Source organism: Rattus norvegicus, chromosome 2 (genome assembly GCF_036323735.1).
Source record: "Rattus norvegicus strain BN/NHsdMcwi chromosome 2, GRCr8, whole genome shotgun sequence".
Classification (NCBI taxonomy): Eukaryota; Metazoa; Chordata; class Mammalia; order Rodentia; family Muridae; genus Rattus; species Rattus norvegicus.
Window position 1 is genome coordinate 51,965,834 of NC_086020.1, and position 21,499 is coordinate 51,987,332.

Here is a 21,499-nt window from a genome sequence, read left to right on the forward strand (position 1 = left end):
GTAAAAAGACCCATCCTGAATCTGGGACACACTTTCTGGTGGCAATCTACTTAAAAAGCATAGAAGAAGGAAGATTTTGTTTTCATTCTCATTGAAAATTTATTTATTCTACTGGCAAGGCATTCCTTAATTGGTGTTAGAACCTACATTTAGGATCACAGCACAGACTGCAGACTAGGGGACACATGCAGCCTTGTGACTGAACAACTACCAGATACTTTACCTTTTGGTAGAAAGGGAAATTTCTATTGTTGGACTAGCCAGACCATAGCCTATAAATCACTCTAGTAAATTGTACACATGAACACACACGTGTGCACTTGCACATACCCACACAAACACACACATACATACACACACACACATACACACACACGACATATATTTGAATATATTCTATCAGCTCAGATTTTATAGAGAATAATGTTTAATATATTTGCATTGCTGTTTATCCTCCTGATTACATTTTTTATTGAAATCCATTTTTCATACAACAGATTCTTATTCCCAGATCCTGTCTACTCCCACCCTGATCCAACTCTACGCCTTCTTTCTGTTTTTCTTTTTAAAAAATATTCCAAGTAAACACAAAAAGACAAAAAATTTCCAAAATTTTGTTTCAAAAACAAAACAACAAATAAAATCACTAGAATGTAAACAAACAAAAACCAAAAGAGATGTATAGTACCTCTCTTATTCTTTAATAATTTTTTATAATCATATGAGAATTTTAGTTGTTTTCAAACCTTCATTACCATTTCACCAACTACTTTTTCCACAGAAGTCCTTCTTTTCTACAACTATGTCTCCTACTTTTATGTCTGTTTCTGTCTCTGCTCCACTCTGTTTCTCTATCTCTCTGTTTCTGTCTCTCCCTGCCCCCACACACCATGTATGTGTGTGTTTGTGTGACAAGAAGATATGTTTACTTGCATGGATACAGATAGGGCATTATTGACTGTGGCGTGAGTAATGTATCATTGGCTCCACCACTGAATACAATGTCACCCCCTCCCTCACTAACCATTTACTGTCAATAGTCACTCAGAGTATCCTTAAAAGAATGTTGAGTGACTCAATCTTATACAAATCTTATTCAGGAAACCACAATGCTATGAACTTATGTCCATAAGATATCATTTCACAACACTAGTCTTGAACCTCTGGTTTTTACATTCTTTCCAAGCTTCTATTCTGGAACATTCCCAGAGCTGCCCTCGGGTATAGACATACTTTATAGTCTCCACCACTCAACAATCATTTATTTTTATTAGTTTGGACAAGTTATTAATTTCTTCATTGATGAATGATGACATTAGCATTAATCTATGGGTATAAACATGTTTGAAGATGCTTTAACTATAACTTGGTCAAGAGCCTATGGTTGGGAAAGTCATATGTTGAGGGTCTGAGGGGATATCCTATTATTATTGTTTACTCCTTGTTTTTATAATGGCATTTTTTTATTGAATTTATGGTCTTTCTGGGAAATTTAAAACTATCTCATCTTAAGATACTTAATTATATCTGTGAAGGCCCTTTTGCCAAATATTTTCACACTGACAGTTAATGAGGGCTATTATGGCAATATATTATTTGAGGATGGGATGCTACTCAACCCACTCCAATTGTATTCTCAGCACCTGCAGTAACTCACAGTATTATGCAAAATGCTCTGTATTTGGAGGAAATAAGAGTATCTTGAGACTGAGGTCAAGATTCAGCTGTTTTTTCTTATCAATAGCTAGCTAAAAAATAATTTTGATTTAACAAACTTTAAGACTTTATTACAACTGTTCATTACTATTTTAACTTAGAGAATGGCCAGAAATAATACACAAATTAAAAATCATAACAATATTTCAATGGAACATTTTTCATATATCCTGGATTTGGAGTCAACCTAGGTCTCAAAATATTCTTTACTTGATGTGTTTCAATCATGAAAAGCTGTAAGAGGTTGTCTTCATTCTGTGCAAGGCAAAGCAAGCAGCAGACAAGGATTGACCTATTGAAGTTCACTGTGAAGAACTCTAGTGTGGGCCATCATTGTTTAATGTGTTAGCAGGAAATTGAGGTCACCTTCACAGGTTCTTGGTCTTTTTAATAATGTTAGAGCATTTTCAGAAAACATACAAGAATTTAAATTCTGCTTGGGAGCGACAGAGCACTAAATGGCAAAGTAAATAAAACATGTATATGATAGATGATAAAATGCCGTAGACATTTAGCAATAAGAGAAAAAGAAAGCACCATGAATAAGAACAACAACAACAAAAATTTTCACCTAGGTCAAGTGGTTCTATGAGAATGTGACATTGGAACAAGTGAAAAGGAGTCTATACAAAGGAACTGGTCAATATTAGAGCTTACAATGAAAGCATGTGTGTCATTGCTTAGCAACAATGATGAGTCCACTGCTTCTGAAAAGAAACTGAGAGTATTGAAATTTTGAGATATGAGATCCTAGAAAAAGAAAACGAATGTTGAGTGAAACTGAAGGGTGTTGCAGGAGTGTGAGAAAGGAAATGACACAAACAACCTGAAAAGAACTCAATAACCTTTGAGCTACGTTAAAACGAAACTGTATTGCAGTAAAAATGGTGCCAAGGACAATCTATCCATATCATTTTACTAAAATGTTATGCTGGTCTGATTTGTCAGTTTAATTCAAGTTTATATATACCTAGAAAGAGGAAACGTCAACTGGCCTCAATCGTAGTGGTCTACTGGCAATGTCTGTGGGTGTTCTCTTGATTGCTGTTGGTATAGGAGGACCCAGCATACTATGAGTGATACCTTGCCAGCAGAACAAGTCAGTAAGCAGTGTTTCCTCATGGCTTCTGCTTCAGTGTCTTGTCATGAGTGTTTGTATTGCATTTGTGGATAATAGCTATAACCTGTTAGCTAAAAATAAACTGCTTTATCCCCTAGTTACTTTTGGTCGTGGGACTTATCAGGTAAAAGAAAATAAACTACAACAGAGAGTAATAAAAATAGCTGGACAAGGATAGTGACTGATAATAGTTGTTGAATGTGAATTACGTTTGGAAGTTGCACCTTCAAGGCTTTTGAAGTAGGTTAGATATGAGAAAAGGGACAAAGAGGAATACCTCTAATTTTTACTATGAGTGTACTAGACAAATGGAATGCTAATTCAATATCTAGAAGAGAGTTGTATACCAAGCTAGGGTTTATTTGGGATTTGTTCAATTTGATGTGCTTATTCAATGTTCTAAGAGGGAGAGAGATAGGGGGGATGAGGCAGAGAGAGAATATGTATGTACGTGTGTCTTAGGATTTCTATCATTTCAACAAAATATCATGACCAAGGAGGAAGTTGGAGAAGAACTTACACTTCCACATTGCAGTTCATCACTGAAAGAAGAAGGACGGGAACTTAAATATGTCAGGCTCCTGCAGGCAAGAGCTGATACAGAGACCATAGAGGTTTATTGCTTACTGGCTTGTTCCATGTGTCCTGTTCAGCATGTTTTCTTATAGAACTCAGCACTATATGCCCAGGAATAGCAGTACCAACCATGGGCTAGCTCTCCCCCAATTGATCACTAATCAGGATAGTACCTTACAGGTGGATTTCTTGCAGGCATTTCCTTAAAGGACGCTCATTCCTTGATGAGTCTAGTTGTGTCAAGCTGCACAAGTTTAACTGTGTGCAGAAAACCAGAGAGTATAGTGTGTCTCTGTCTTGCATTCATGGAACAGTAATATATACATACCTAAAATCTCAAAATATCATCAATTTAATTTGGTAACTAATTCTATGAGACTAGAAGAGATATATGAATTTGTACCCTATAGTGTTAGCAAAATGAGGTATGAGTACACTCTAATGGTAAGGGATCATGAAACCAGCCAGTGAGGCAGAAGACAAACTTAGAGAGCAATACTTTGAAGATTACAAGAGAAGCTGTTTGAAGTACATTGGAGTGACCATTTCTGCCAAGTACGTCTGATAAGTCAGGTAATGTAAAGATTGAAAACTGGATGGGATTTTCCAGCATGGGCATTAATGCAAACATAAGAAGAGCAGTACTGTTGCAATGCCAAAATGCATTTACAAAGAAAGATACAGAATTTATAAGCATTGAGAACAGAACATTCCACAAAGACTTACCATAAAAACGTAGAACAGAGAATAAAGAATAGAGCTGAATGAAAAATAGTCATGGGAACATCTTATGATTTGCTACTTTTGTTTTGGTTATTCAAGGAAGAAGTAAGGATTTTAACATTTGATAGATTAACCAATATTGGAAAGAAAATAACAATGCAGGAAGAAAAGACAATTAGAATGATTTAATTAGCAGAAGCAAGCCCCACTCCATGTAAGATTTTCCCCTTCCATTACCATGTCTCTTGTGTTGTCCTTGTGGAAGTCTTGCGTAGGCAGCTGTATGTAAGACTTTATGGAAGAAGTTTCCCCAATATCTCTAAATGAAATCTCAAGATCACAATCTCACAGCAGTCATCTTGTTCCTTTGCCTTTTACCTTCTTTCTGTCCCAAGTTTGGCATGTTACCTGTGCCATGGGTGAAGGAATTGTGTGGCAGATGGATTACTTGTGGATAGGCACCATATATTATTTGTTCTTTGCTTGCTCGTAGTAGTGGTAATTAGTTCTGTCTGTTGCAAAGAGAAGTATTCATATACTTAGGAATCTATCTACATATTTATCTACATATCACCTATTTATCTAGTATTTATCTATCATCTATCTACTTATCATCTATATATCAGCTACTTGTTATCTATTATTTTTCTATCCTTCGATGTATCTAATTTATCTGTCTGTCTGTCTGTCTATCAAAACAAAGGAGGCCAACAGTCATAAATTTGGGAAGAAGCAAGTAATAGAATACATGGGAGGGACAGGAGGGTGTAAAGACGGAATGATTTAACTATATTTTAACTTCTAGAAATAAAAATTAAAAATAATCCATGATATTTAATGGAAAGACTGGGTCTGAGAAATTGAAACTACATTCCTTAATACAACTATTATTAACAGTAAAATATGGAACTAGAGCTCTTGTTAGGTGAAATTATCCAGGGTTACAGTGACAAGCACAACTTATTTTCTACTATTTGCTTAAAAAAAGAAAATTATGAAAATAAAAGGGAAATTATAATGGATGCAGAAGAGGAAGGAGGTAGTGAAATGGGATACACAAAAGTGAATATGGAACAAGTTTATTATATTCCTAATGGAAATGTCACCGTGAAACTCCTTTGCAGAGTTAATAGATATTGATAAATAGATGCCAGTAATAAACAATGAAAGTAAATAAAAACAAAAACATGTGAGAATGTTAAGACTCAAATATGATATGATCATGGTAGTGATAGAAAATGAGTACTGTTCTTTGATGCATAACATTCAAAGTTGCTGATATTTGGCAAGAAAGGGAGATCAGTAAGGAATAAAGGCATCATGGAAATTAATCGTGACACTATAATTATATTAAAGCCAATTTAAAATAATTTTAATTAAACTGTTTATATTGAAATATATTTAATCAAGTAGGATTGCTTTAAATGAAAATAAATGTTTTATGAGGATTCCTTACTGATAATTTTGCTTTACATTTTTAATTCACCCTTTTAATGTTCTCACATTACTCCAATAATGCATTGACTTTTATTTAACATATCAACTATTTTTTTCACAGTACCCTTTGGTAGATATAAAAAGAATGGGGCTTTAAAATCCAACTGATTTCTCACAATCTATTGCCATCTACAGTGCACGGATTCTTCAGCATCAAGAAGTACCAGTTCCTTTCTTTCATGTCAGTGACTTTGCTGGTTTGAAATTGGTCTACCTCAGAGCCTGCACAAGTTCATTATCTTTTTCACATGTATATAAATCTGAGATCATGTTCCATCTCAAAAATGAAGACTTTGGGAATGGGCTCACCTGATCTTAGCAGCTGAGAATGTTAGATGAGGTCTTGTAGGACCATCCTTGGTTATGTTGATATTTCCATTGTTTTTATAATTGGACATTTTATAAAATACTAGTTATATAATTTATGCAAAAAAGGCCATAAATACTTAAGGTCAAAGTCTGCCAGGGTACAGAGAGTTCCTGAGTCCCATAAATGTCTCCTTCAACAGTTTAATATTAGTAATCTTCCACCCATCCTCAGACACTCTATGCTTTTAGTCACCAAATAGCTGCACTGGCATCCAGATATGCTCATATTGGGTGTGTTGTTGTTGTTGTTGTTGTTGTTGTTGTTGTTGTTGTTTTGGGGTTTTTTGGCAGTGGGTGGGGCAGACAATGTTAGCTAAGTTTGGTTTGCTGTCACCCCTGCTGCAAGAGCGATAAGGTTTTATTTGAAAAGCGCATCGTCAATATTTCCTGATATGTGAGGAGTAATATATTTTACCTGATAAAAATTCTGTTGCAAAGCTCTAAATAAATCAGAAGCTGTTCTAAATGCCATCATTAATGCATGGCAGAGAGTAGTGAGCAATAAAATATAACTACTTAGGCATTTTATTTGGTTTTTGTTTTGTCCAAATCCACAAAAAAGAAAATCCAAGTACAGAGCTTCTTTAAAAGTAGCTATTTATGACATTTTACATTAAGCTTACATCTATACATTCTGAGTTGCAGGTAAATCTGAATCCTACTTTACATTAACTTTTGATGATTGATCACAAAATAATCAGCTGGCATTAAGGATTTTCTCTCATGATAAACATGACAATCTTAAGTATAGGTTAAATTTCAGATTATGTGTTTTCTTTACGTTGAACTTAAATCAATTTTTCTATTTGATTAATTGCAGTTTAACAATTAATTTTCTCACCAAGTTTTAATTTTAATCAAATTTTTATAAAAAAGATACAATCTGCAAAATCAACATAAGTCTAATTATTTGGCATATACAAAATGAAGTTATGGCTCTTGGGGTGATAATGCTACCCTTAGGAGACATAGAAAATCTAACAAAATCTCGCTAACAAGTATGAGACACCTCCTATCAAGCTGTTGGTGAAGGGAATTAAGAGAACCACAACACAGCATGGACTATTGCGTTTGTCATTTGTGACTCCCAAAGAAGTTAAAGGTAATCCCATGTTCCTTAATAAACCATGTGCTTTAGATACAAACATTGGAGGAATTGAGCTAGATGTGGCTGGAAAGCTTGTCCTTGAGAAATGGCTTTCATAGTGATAGATGGTACTAGGCATATTGTCAAAGAAGGGACACAGTCAATAGTCCTACTGTGCTGGCTAGTTTCATGTCAACTTGACAAAACCTAGAATCATTTTGGAAGAGGAAAACCCATTTGAGAAAATGCATGGGCCAGCCTGCTGATGAGAGAGAACTCACTTCAATGTGGGTTGCACCAACCTGGATTGATGGTTCTGGGTATTATTTAAAAAAAAAACCAAAAACCAAACAAAACAAAAACAAAAAACAAGCAAGCCATGAAGTTCAAGACAGTAAATAGCACAGCTTCATGGCCTCTGCTTTCGTTCTTGCCTCCAGGTTCCTGCCATGAGTTCTTACCCTGACTTCCATCAGTAACAGAATGTCATATGGAACTGTAACCTAAAATAAACCATTTCCTCACCAAGTTGTTTTTGATGGTGAGCTTTTTTTCTTAAATCACAGTAATAGAACCCCAAAACTGTGATAATTATAAACTACATCAATGGCCAGCAGGGCAAAATATCCCTACACATGGAATAGTGCCACTGACATCTTGGTGGCCAACAACTGTCTAGTTGGACACAAGCCCATTCAACAGACGGGGAATCATGTCTAGTGGTAAATTCAGCACACTATTCATGACTGCTAAAACCGTGGAACTTAGAGCAGAACCCACTAATACCACTTTCCTAAATTTGTATAGTCCTTGACCACATTCTATATACTTATCCTTTTATCCACAGATAGGTGTACCTATCATCCCTTATCAAAGAACTTTTTTTTTTGCTTCTCACAGACATGGCTAAAGAAAGCCACATCTAGTAAACTACAGTGAGCAAATCAAATGACTGTGTGGTGACCAACCACAACTGATACATTTACAGCAAATCTCCAATACCTTAGTCTCAGGGGATATTCTAGAAGAGATGGAAGGATTTTAGGAGGCAGAGGAACAGGATACTTGTGCTGTGAGATTTTGATTATGAGGTTTCTTTTAGCTGTAAACAAAGCTGCACTAAACATCAGTATATTGTTGATGATTTTACTCTAACAAAAATGAAGTTCGAAGACAACATTGACAAACTATAGAAAAAAGAAAGTGTTATAACGAAACACATTGTATGTATAATAATTATGTGCTAATAGTATCTGTGGAACCAGACATTTGCTCCATGTTAATACTATATAATATTTCAGAAAGACTTCAGTAATTCACATCTGAATCACAAATCCAAGTAGTATTCAGATTTAAAGTCTGCTGTGATGTCTTGATGAGATGGATGTTGATTATGTAGATGATGTAAGGTGATAGTCGGGAACGGTGGCTACTTGGTTTTATTTCACAGAAGATGCTGAGAAGTTTTGTGGAGTTAGACTGAGGTTAAGAGAGTGCAAAATAAGAGATAATCACTAATAAGTTGTCGCATAGTCAAAATATGGTAAAACTCTTTCATAAATGGAACAGTGGAGAATGGTTGAGATAGACTCACACAAGAAGATGAATATGTCATAAAAATGGATAAAATTTTCAAAATATCTTGAGATGCCATCAAGTGGTGTTTTATCAGGGTAAGATTAGAATGCATGTTTACTATGTTGGAGTGCATGATCATCAATAGCAATAATCGAAAACCTGATTGGATTTCAGGTCCTAGTAACCTAAACATAACGTAAAATGTTCAATGGGGCAACTTATAATATATTATGGAAAAGATTGTAAAGTTGAAGAAAATAGATTTCTAATCCCATTATCTTCGCGTACATTCTGTTAAGTTTCTCACAATTCTGTCCTAAGGAACGATCTTTAGGTAAAATAATCAAGGACCCCATTAAGTTAAAATTTATGAATCTGCCTACAGAAACAAACACTTACAAACATTGCAGCCAGCTCATTACAAAAAATGAAGGGCAATTTAGTTTGCATGGCATGAAAGACTGCCTGGTTGCTTTCCAGTTTCCCTTTGCCTGCCTGCCCTTGTGGAGATGTCCTTTCTTTCCTCCTAGGCCCTTTGGGCAGTTTCTTCTGTTCAAAAATGCACATTGCATAACTAATTTCATAATGATATTCTGTGCCCTTTATGGTCCTTTCTGCATAGGTAATCAGGGTTTTATGTGTAGACGGTGTAATTCAACAGATAGCATCTTCATTTCTGGACTATGAAATCTGTCTGGAGATGTGATTATCTACCAATATTTTACTCTTCAGTCACAAAATATTTAACAAGGCATAAAAATCAACATGAATAAGCTGTCAAAGAAGCATGAGAATTTAACGACCACATTATTTTTTATTTTGTTAATTTTAAAGGAGGAATTTCATGGTTTTGCCTAAGAAAATAACCTTGCATGATTTCTGACCTGAAGGCAGAGGTTGCTTGTCTCTAAAAGTGTATACATCTTTGATATGTTTATTTAGTCTTTATTTACTGAGTGAGTTTTGGTGAGATTCCTTCTGAATGTTTTTACATTTGGACAATTCAAATTTCTTTGACATTTTCAAACATATTCCTCCATCCACTTTTACAAAGTCTGAGGCAAAGATTTCATCCATGACTTGTGTTAAATATATCTGTGTATGAGAAAAGATAAACTGACATGCCAATTATTCTCAGCCTGAATGATAGAAACACCGTGATTCATTTCATTTTGGGAAACCTATAGCAGAAATAACTGCTTCACAAAAGTACAGCATACATAGTTTCAGTGAAAGTTCACGTGGAAGCCCTAAAACAAAGTGTCCCCTATGAATATATTCATGAAAAATATATTTGTATGTAATACTGTCAATCTTGAAGTTCTGAGGGTGAAAAACAACCATTCATAGTTGTTCTTCAAAACAAAAATAAGTTTGTTTTAACCAGAAAGAAAAGGTAAAAGCAATATATATCCTAATATTAAAATATATGGGTGATCCAAGTTACACAGGCAAAAAAAAATTCAATTGCAATATTTTTTTTCCTTTTTTTTTTATTAACTTGAGTATTTCTTATATACATTTCGAGTGTTATTCCCTTTCCCGGTATCCGGGCAAACATCCCCCTTACCCCTCCCCTTCCTTATGGGTGTTCCCCTCCCGACCCTCCCCCCATTGCCGCCCTCCCCCCAACAGTCTAGTTCACTGGGGGTTCAGTCTTAGCAGGACCCAGGGCTTCTCCTTCCACTGGTGCTCTTACTAGGATATTCATTGCTACCTATGAGGTCAGAGTCCAGGGTCAGTCCATGTATAGTCTTTAGGTAGTGGCTTAGTCCCTGGAAGCTCTGGTTGCTTGGCATTGTTGTACATATGGGGTCTCGAGCCCCTTCAAGATCCTCCAGTTCTTTCTCTGATTCCTTCAACGGGGGTCCTATTCTCAGTTCAGTGGTTTGCTGCTGACATTCGCCTCTGTATTTGCTGTATTCTGGCTGTGTCTCTCAGGAGCGATCTACATCTGGCTCCTGTAGGTCTGCACTTCTTTGCTTCATCCATCTTGTCTAATTGGGTTGCTGTATATGTATGGGCCACATGTGGGGCAGGCTCTGAATGGGTGTTCCTTCAGTCTCTGTTTTAATCTTTGCCTCTCTCTTCCCTGCCAAGGGTATTCTTGTTCCCCTTTTAAAGAAGGAGTGAAGCAATCACATTTTGATCATCCGTCTTGAGTTTCATTTGTTCTAGGCATCTAGGGTAATTCAAGCATTTGGGCTAATAGCCACTTATCAATGAGTGCATACCATGTGTGTTTCTCTGTGATTAGGTTAGCTCACTCAGGATGATGTTTTCCAGTTCCAACCATTTGCCTACGAATTTCATAAAGTCGTTGTTTTTGATAGCTGAGTAATATTCCATTGTGTAGATGTACCACACTTTCTGTATCCATTCCTCTGTTGAAGGGCATCTGGGTTCTTTCCAGCTTCTGGCTATTATAAATAAGGCTGCAATGAACATAGTGGAGCACGTGTCTTTTTTATATGTTGGGGCATCTTGTGGGTATATGCCCAAGAGAGGTATAGCTGGATCCTCAGGCAGTTCAATGTCCAATTTTCTGAGGATCATCCAGACTGATTTCCAGAATGGTTGTACCAGTTTGCAATCCCACCAACAGTGGAGGAGTGTTTCTCTTTCTCAACATCCTCGCCAGCATCTGTTGTCCCCTGAGTTTTTGATCTTAGCCATTCTCACTGGTGTGAGGTGAAATCTGAGGGTTGTTTTGATTTGCATTTCCCTTATGACTAAAGATGTTGAACATTTCTTTAGGTGTTTCTCAGCCATTTGGCATTCCTCAGCTGTGAATTCTTTGTTTAGCTCTGAACCCCATTTTTTAATAGGGTTATTTGTTTCCCTGCGGTCTAACTTCTTGAGTTATTTGTATATTTTGGATATAAGGCCTCTATCTGTTGTAGGATTGGTAAAGATCTTTTCCCAATCTGTTGGTTGCCGTTTTGTCCTAACCACAGTGTCCTTTGCCTTACAGAAGCTTTGCAGTTTTATGAGATCCCATTTGTCGATTCTTGATCTTAGAGCATAAACCATTGGTGTTTTGTTTAGGAAATTTTTTCCAGTGCCCATGTGTTCCAGATGCTTCCCTAGTTTTTCTTCTATTAGTTTGAGTGTGTCTGGTTTGATGTGGAGGTCCTTGATCCACTTGGACTTAAGCTTTGTACAGGGTGATAAGCATGGATCGATCTGCATTCTTCTACATGTTGACCTCCAGTTGAACCAGCACCATTTGCTGAAAATGCTATCTTTTTTCCATTGGATGGTTTTGGCTCCTTTGTCAAAAATCAAGTGACCATAGGTGTGTGGGTTCATTTCTGAGTCTTCAATTCTATTCCATTGGTCTATCTGTCTGTCTCTGTACCAATACCATGCAGTTTTTATCACTATTGCTCTGTAATACTGCTTGAGTTCAGGGATAGTGATTCCCCCTGAAGTCCTTTTATTGTTGAGGATAGTTTTAGCTATCCTGGGTTTTTTGTTATTCCAGATGAATTTGCAAATTGTTCTATCTAACTCTTTGAAGAATTGGATTGGTATTTTGATGGGGATTGCATTGAATCTGTAGATTGCTTTTGGTAAAATGGCCATTTTTACTATATTAATCCTGCCAATCCATGAGCATGGGAGATCTTTCCATCTTCTGAGGTCTTCTTCAATTTCCTTCTTCAGTGTCTTGAAGTTCTTATTGTACAGATCTTTTACTTGCTTTGTTAAAGTCACACCGAGGTACTTTATATTATTTGGGTCTATTATGAAGGGTGTCATTTCCCTAATTTCTTTCTCGGCTTGTTCCTCTTTTGTATAGAGGAAGGCAACTGATTTATTTGAGTTAATTTTATACCCAGCCACTTTGCTGAAGTTGTCTATCAGCTTTAGTAGTTCTCAGGTGGAACTTTTGGGATCACTTAAATATACTATCATATCATCTGCAAATAGTGATATTTTGACTTCTTCTTTTCCGATCTGTATCCCCTTGATCTCCTTTTGTTGTCTGATTGCTCTGGCTAGAACTTCAAGAACTATATTGAATAAGTAGGGAGAGAGTGGGCAGCCTTGTCTAGTCCCTGATTTTAGTGGGATTGCTTCAAGTTTCTCTCCATTTAGTTTAATGTTAGCAACTGGTTTGCTGTATATGGCTTTTACTATGTTCAGGTATGGGCCTTGAATTCCTATTCTTTCCAGGACTTTTATCATGAAGGGGTGTTGAATTTTGTCAAATGCTTTCTCAGCGTCTAATGAAATGATCATGTGTTTTTGTTCTTTCAGTTTGTTTATATAATAGATCACGTTTATGGTTTTCCGTATATTAAACCATCCCTGCATGCCTGGGATGATGCCTACTTGGTCATGGAGGATGATTGTTTTGATGTGCTCTTGGATTCGGTTTGCCACAATTTTGTTGAGTATTTTTGTGTCGATATTCATAAGGGAAATTGGTCTGATGTTCTCTTTCTTTGTTGTGTCTTTGTGTGGTTTAGGTGTAAGAGTAATTGTGGCTTCGTAGAAGGTATTCGGTAGTGATCCATCTGTTTCAATTTTGTGGAATAGTTTGGATAATATTGGTATGAGGTCTTCTGTGAAGGTTTGATAGAATTCTGCACTAAACCCGTCTGGACCTGGGCTCTTTTTGGTTGGGAGACCTTTAATGACTGCTTCTATTTCCTTAGGGGTTATGGGGTTGTTTAACTGGTTTATCTGTTCCTGATTTAACTTCGGTACCTGGTATCTGTCTAGGAAATTGTCCATTTCCTGCAGATTTTCAAGTTTTGTTGAATATAGGTTTTTATAGTAAGATCTGATGATTTTTTGAATTTCCTCTGAATCTGTAGTTATGTCTCCCTTTTCATTTCTGATTTTGTTAATTTGGACGCACTCTCTGTGTCCTCTCGTTAGTCTGGCTAAGGGTTTATCTATCTTGTTGATTTTCTCAAAGAACCAACTTTTGGTTCTGTTGATTCTTTCTATGGTCCTTTTTGTTTCTACTTGGTTGATTTCCGCTCTGAGTTTGATTATTTCCTGCCTTCTACTCCTCCTGGGTGTATTTGCTTCTTTTTGTTCTAGAGCTTTTAGGTGTGCTGTCAAGCTTCTGACATATGCTCTTTCCTGTTTCTTTCTGCAGGCACTCAGCGCTATGAGTTTTCCTCTTAGCACAGCTTTCATTGTGTCCCATAAGTTTGGGTATGTTGTACCTTTATTTTCATTAAATTCTAAAAAGTTTTTAATTTCTTTCTTTATTTCTTCCTTGACCACGTTATCATTGAGTAGAGCATTGTTCAATTTCCAAGTATATGTGGGCATTAGTCCTTGATTGTTATTGAAGACCAGTTTTAGGCCGTGGTGGTCCGATAGCACGCATGGGATTATTTCTATCTTTCTGTACCTGTTGAGGCCCGTTTTTTGACCAATTATATGGTCAATTTTGGAGAAAGTACCATGAGGAGCTGAGAAAAAGGTATATCCTTTTGCTTTAGGATAGAATGTTCTATAAATATCCGTTAAGTCCATTTGGCTCATGACTTCTCTTAGTCTGTCTACATCTCGGTTTAATTTCTGTTTCCATGATCTGTCCATTGATGAGAGTGGGGTGTTGAAATCTCCCACTATTATTGTGTGAGGTGCAATGTGTGTTTTGAGCTTTAGTAAGGTTTCTTTTACATATGTAGGTGCCCTTGTATTTGGGGCATAGATATTTAGGATTGAGAGTTCATCTTGATGGATTTTTCCTTTGATGAATATGAAGTGTCCTTCCTTATCTTTTTTGATGACTTTTAGTTGGAAATTGATTTTATTTGATATTAGAATGGCTACTCCAGCTTGCTTCTTCTGACCATTTGCTTGGAAAATTGTTTTCCAGCCTTTCACTCTGAGGTAATGTCTGTCTTTGTCTCTGAGGTGTGTTTCCTGTAGGCAGCAGAATGCAGGGTCCTTGTTGCGTATCCAGTTTGTTAATCTATGTCTTTTTATTGGGGAGTTGAGCCCATTGATGTTGAGAGATATTAAGGAATAGTGATTATTGCTTCCCGTTATATTCATATTTGGATGTGAGGTTATGTTTGTGTGCTTTCATTCTCTTTGGTTTGTTGTCAAGACGATTAGTTTCTTGCTTCTTCTAGGGTATAGCTTGCCTCCTTATGTTGGGCTTTACCATTTATTATCCTTTGTAGTGCTGGATTTGTAGAAAGATATTGTGTAAATTTGGTTTTGTCATGGAATATCTTGGTTTCTCCATCTATGTTAATTGAGAGTTTTGCAGGATACAGTAACCTGGGCTGCCATTTGTGTTCTCTTAGGGTCTGTATGACATCAGTCCAGGATCTTCTGGCCTTCATAGTTTCTGGCGAGAAGTCTGGTGTGACTCTGATAGGTCTGCCTTTATATGTTCCTTGACCTTTTTCCCTTGCTGCTTTTTTTTATATATATATTTTTTTTATTATTAACTTGAGTATTTCTTATATACATTTCGAGTGTTATTCCCTTTCCCAGTTTCCGGGCAAACATCCCCCTCCCCCTCCCCTTTCTTATCGGTGTTCCCCTCCCAACCCTCCCCCCATTGTCCCCCTCCCCCCAACAGTCTAGTTCACTGGGGGTTCAGTCTTAGCAGGACCCAGGGCTTCCCCTTCCACTGGTGCTCTTACTAGGATATTCATTGCTACCTATGAGGTCAGAGTCCAGGGTCAGTCCATGTATAGTCTTTAGGTAGTGGCTTAGTCCCTGGAAGCTCTGGTTGCTTGGCATTGTTGTACATATGGGGTCTCGAGCCCCTTCAAGCTCTTCCAGTTCTTTCTCTGATTCCTTCAACGGGGGTCCTATTCTCAGTTCAGTGGTTTGCTGCTGGTATTCACCTCTGTATTTGCTGTATTCTGGCTGTGTCTCTCAGGAGCGATCTACATCCGGCTCCTGTCGGTCTGCACTTCTTTGCTTCATCCATCTTGTCTAACTGGATGGCTGTATATGCATGGGCCACATGTGGGGCAGACTCTGAATGGGTGTTCCTTCAGTCTCTGTTTTAATCTTTGCCTCTCTCTTCCCTGCCAAGGGTATTCTTGTTCCCCTTTTAAAGAAGGAGTGAACCATTCATATTTTGATCATCTGTCTTGAGTTTCATTTGTTCTAGGCATTTAGGGTAATTCAAGCATTTGGGCTAATAGCCACTTATCAGTGAGTGCATACCATGTATGTCTTTCTGTGTTTGGGTTAGCTCACTCAGGATGATATTTTCCAGTTCCAACCATTTGCCTACAAATTTCATAAACTCGTTGTTTTTGATAGCTGAGTAATATTCCATTGTGTAGATGTACCACACTTTCTGTATCCATTCCTCTGTTGAAGGGCATCTGGGTTCTTTCCAGCTTCTGGCTATTATAAATAAGGCTGCAATGAACATAGTGGAGCACGTGTCTTTTTTATATGTTGGGGCATCTTGTGGGTATATGCCCAAGAGAGGTATAGCTGGATCCTCAGGCAGTTCAATGTCCAATTTTCTGAGGATCATCCAGACTGATTTCCAGAATGGTTGTACCAGTTTGCAATCCCACCAACAATGGAGGAGTGTTCCTCTTTCTCCACATCCTCGCCAGCATCTGTTGTCCCCTGAGTTTTTGATCTTAGCCATTCTCACTGGTGTGAGGTGAAATCTGAGGGTTGTTTTGATTTGCATTTCCCTTATGACTAAAGATGTTGAACATTTCTTTAGGTGTTTCTCAGCCATTTGGCATTCCTCAGCTGTGAATTCTTTGTTTAGCTCTGAACCCCATTTTTTAATAGGGTTATTTGTTTCCCTGCGGTCTAACTTCTTGAGTTATTTGTATATTTTGGATATAAGGCCTCTATCTGTTGTAGGATTGGTAAAGATCTTTTCCCAATCTGTTGGTTGCCGTTTTGTCCTAACCACAGTGTCCTTTGCCTTACAGAAGCTTTGCAGTTTTATGAGATCCCATTTGTCGATTCTTGATCTTAGAGCATAAACCATTGGTGTTTTGTTTAGGAAATTTTTTCCAGTGCCCATGTGTTCCAGATGCTTCCCTAGTTTTTCTTCTATTAGTTTGAGTGTGTCTGGTTTGATGTGGAGGTCCTTGATCCACTTGGACTTAAGCTTTGTACAGGGTGATAAGCATGGATCGATCTGCATTCTTCTACATGTTGACCTCCAGTTGAACCAGCACCATTTGCTGAAAATGCTATCTTTTTTCCATTGGATGGTTTTGGCTCCTTTGTCAAAAATCAAGTGACCATAGGTGTGTGGGTTCATTTCTGAGTCTTCAATTCTATTCCATTGGTCTATCTGTCTGTCTCTGTACCAATACCATGCAGTTTTTATCACTATTGCTCTGTAATACTGCTTGAGTTCAGGGATAGTGATTCCCCCTGAAGTCCTTTTATTGTTGAGGATAGTTTTAGCTATCCTGGGTTTTTTGTTATTCCAGATGAATTTGCAAATTGTTCTATCTAACTCTTTGAAGAATTGGATTGGTATTTTGATGGGGATTGCATTGAATCTGTAGATTGCTTTTGGTAAAATGGCCATTTTTACTATATTAATCCTGCCAATCCATGAGCATGGGAGATCTTTCCATCTTCTGAGGTCTTCTTCAATTTCCTTCTTCAGTGTCTTGAAGTTCTTATTGTACAGATCTTTTACTTGCTTTGTTAAAGTCACACCGAGGTACTTTATATTATTTGGGTCTATTATGAAGGGTGTCATTTCCCTAATTTCTTTCTCGGCTTGTTCCTCTTTTGTATAGAGGAAGGCAACTGATTTATTTGAGTTAATTTTATACCCAGCCACTTTGCTGAAGTTGTCTATCAGCTTTAGTAGTTCTCAGGTGGAACTTTTGGGATCACTTAAATATACTATCATATCATCTGCAAATAGTGATATTTTGACTTCTTCTTTTCCGATCTGTATCCCCTTGATCTCCTTTTGTTGTCTGATTGCTCTGGCTAGAACTTCAAGAACTATATTGAATAAGTAGGGAGAGAGTGGGCAGCCTTGTCTAGTCCCTGATTTTAGTGGGATTGCTTCAAGTTTCTCTCCATTTAGTTTAATGTTAGCAACTGGTTTGCTGTATATGGCTTTTACTATGTTCAGGTATGGGCCTTGAATTCCTATTCTTTCCAGGACTTTTATCATGAAGGGGTGTTGAATTTTGTCAAATGCTTTCTCAGCGTCTAATGAAATGATCATGTGTTTTTGTTCTTTCAGTTTGTTTATATAATAGATCACGTTTATGGTTTTCCGTATATTAAACCATCCCTGCATGCCTGGGATGATGCCTACTTGGTCATGGAGGATGATTGTTTTGATGTGCTCTTGGATTCGGTTTGCCACAATTTTGTTGAGTATTTTTGTGTCGATATTCATAAGGGAAATTGGTCTGATGTTCTCTTTCTTTGTTGTGTCTTTGTGTGGTTTAGGTGTAAGAGTAATTGTGGCTTCGTAGAAGGTATTCGGTAGTGATCCATCTGTTTCAATTTTGTGGAATAGTTTGGATAATATTGGTATGAGGTCTTCTGTGAAGGTTTGATAGAATTCTGCACTAAACCCGTCTGGACCTGGGCTCTTTTTGGTTGGGAGACCTTTAATGACTGCTTCTATTTCCTTAGGGGTTATGGGGTTGTTTAACTGGTTTATCTGTTCCTGATTTAACTTCGGTACCTGGTATCTGTCTAGGAAATTGTCCATTTCCTGCAGATTTTCAAGTTTTGTTGAATATAGGTTTTTATAGTAAGATCTGATGATTTTTTGAATTTCCTCTGAATCTGTAGTTATGTCTCCCTTTTCATTTCTGATTTTGTTAATTTGGACGCACTCTCTGTGTCCTCTCGTTAGTCTGGCTAAGGGTTTATCTATCTTGTTGATTTTCTCAAAGAACCAACTTTTGGTTCTGTTGATTCTTTCTATGGTCCTTTTTGTTTCTACTTGGTTGATTTCCGCTCTGAGTTTGATTATTTCCTGCCTTCTACTCCTCCTGGGTGTATTTGCTTCTTTTTGTTCTAGAGCTTTTAGGTGTGCTGTCAAGCTTCTGACATATGCTCTTTCCTGTTTCTTTCTGCAGGCACTCAGCGCTATGAGTTTTCCTCTTAGCACAGCTTTCATTGTGTCCCATAAGTTTGGGTATGTTGTACCTTTATTTTCATTAAATTCTAAAAAGTTTTTAATTTCTTTCTTTATTTCTTCCTTGACCACGTTATCATTGAGTAGAGCATTGTTCAATTTCCAAGTATATGTGGGCATTAGTCCTTGATTGTTATTGAAGACCAGTTTTAGGCCGTGGTGGTCCGATAGCACGCATGGGATTATTTCTATCTTTCTGTACCTGTTGAGGCCCGTTTTTTGACCAATTATATGGTCAATTTTGGAGAAAGTACCATGAGGAGCTGAGAAAAAGGTATATCCTTTTGCTTTAGGATAGAATGTTCTATAAATATCCGTTAAGTCCATTTGGCTCATGACTTCTCTTAGTCTGTCTACATCTCGGTTTAATTTCTGTTTCCATGATCTGTCCATTGATGAGAGTGGGGTGTTGAAATCTCCCACTATTATTGTGTGAGGTGCAATGTGTGTTTTGAGCTTTAGTAAGGTTTCTTTTACATATGTAGGTGCCCTTGTATTTGGGGCATAGATATTTAGGATTGAGAGTTCATCTTGATGGATTTTTCCTTTGATGAATATGAAGTGTCCTTCCTTATCTTTTTTGATGACTTTTAGTTGGAAATTGATTTTATTTGATATTAGAATGGCTACTCCAGCTTGCTTCTTCTGACCATTTGCTTGGAAAATTGTTTTCCAGCCTTTCACTCTGAGGTAATGTCTGTCTTTGTCTCTGAGGTGTGTTTCCTGTAGGCAGCAGAATGCAGGGTCCTTGTTGCGTATCCAGTTTGTTAATCTATGTCTTTTTATTGGGGAGTTGAGCCCATTGATGTTGAGAGATATTAAGGAATAGTGATTATTGCTTCCCGTTATATTCATATTTGGATGTGAGGTTATGTTTGTGTGCTTTCATTCTCTTTGGTTTGTTGTCAAGACGATTAGTTTCTTGCTTCTTCTAGGGTATAGCTTGCCTCCTTATGTTGGGCTTTACCATTTATTATCCTTTGTAGTGCTGGATTTGTAGAAAGATATTGTGTAAATTTGGTTTTGTCATGGAATATCTTGGTTTCTCCATCTATGTTAATTGAGAGTTTTGCAGGATACAGTAACCTGGGCTGCCATTTGTGTTCTCTTAGGGTCTGTATGACATCAGTCCAGGATCTTCTGGCCTTCATAGTTTCTGGCGAGAAGTCTGGTGTGACTCTGATAGGTCTGCCTTTATATGTTCCTTGACCTTTTTCCCTTGCTGCTTTTTTTTATATATATATTTTTTTTATTATTAACTTGAGTATTTCTTATATACATTTCGAGTGTTATTCCCTTTCCCAGTTTCCGGGCAAACATCCCCCTCCCCCTCCCCTTTCTTATCGGTGTTCCCCTCCCAACCCTCCCCCCATTGTCCCCCTCCCCCCAACAGTCTAGTTCACTGGGGGTTCAGTCTTAGCAGGACCCAGGGCTTCCCCTTCCACTGGTGCTCTTACTAGGATATTCATTGCTACCTATGAGGTCAGAGTCCAGGGTCAGTCCATGTATAGTCTTTAGGTAGTGGCTTAGTCCCTGGAAGCTCTGGTTGCTTGGCATTGTTGTACATATGGGGTCTCGAGCCCCTTCAAGCTCTTCCAGTTCTTTCTCTGATTCCTTCAACGGGGGTCCTATTCTCAGTTCAGTGGTTTGCTGCTGGTATTCACCTCTGTATTTGCTGTATTCTGGCTGTGTCTCTCAGGAGCGATCTACATCCGGCTCCTGTCGGTCTGCACTTCTTTGCTTCATCCATCTTGTCTAACTGGATGGCTGTATATGCATGGGCCACATGTGGGGCAGACTCTGAATGGGTGTTCCTTCAGTCTCTGTTTTAATCTTTGCCTCTCTCTTCCCTGCTAAGGGTATTCTTGTTCCCCTTTTAAAGAAGGAGTGAACCATTCATATTTTGATCATCTGTCTTGAGTTTCATTTGTTCTAGGCATTTAGGGTAATTCAAGCATTTGGGCTAATAGCCACTTATCAGTGAGTGCATACCATGTATGTCTTTCTGTGTTTGGGTTAGCTCACTCAGGATGATATTTTCCAGTTCCAACCATTTGCCTACAAATTTCATAAACTCGTTGTTTTTGATAGCTGAGTAATATTCCATTGTGTAGATGTACCACACTTTCTGTATCCATTCCTCTGTTGAAGGGCATCTGGGTTCTTTCCAGCTTCTGGCTATTATAAATAAGGCTGCAATGAACATAGTGGAGCACGTGTCTTTTTTATATGTTGGGGCATCTTGTGGGTATATGCCCAAGAGAGGTATAGCTGGATCCTCAGGCAGTTCAATGTCCAATTTTCTGAGGATCATCCAGACTGATTTCCAGAATGGTTGTACCAGTTTGCAATCCCACCAACAATGGAGGAGTGTTCCTCTTTCTCCACATCCTCGCCAGCATCTGCTGTCACCTGAGTTTTTGATCTTAGCCATTCTCACTGGTGTGAGGTGCAATCTCAGGGTTGTTTTGATTTGCATTTCCCTTATGACTAAAGATGTTGAACATTTCTTTAGGTGTTTCTCAGCCATTTGGCATTCCTCAGATGTGAATTCTTTGTTTAGCTCTGAGCCCCATTTTTTAATAGGGTTATTTGTTTCCCTGTGGTCTAACTTCTTGAGTTCTTTGTATATTTTGGATATAAGGCCTCTATCTGTTGTAGGATTGGTAAAGATCTTTTCCCAATCTGTTGGTTGCCGTTTTGTCCTAACCACAGTGTC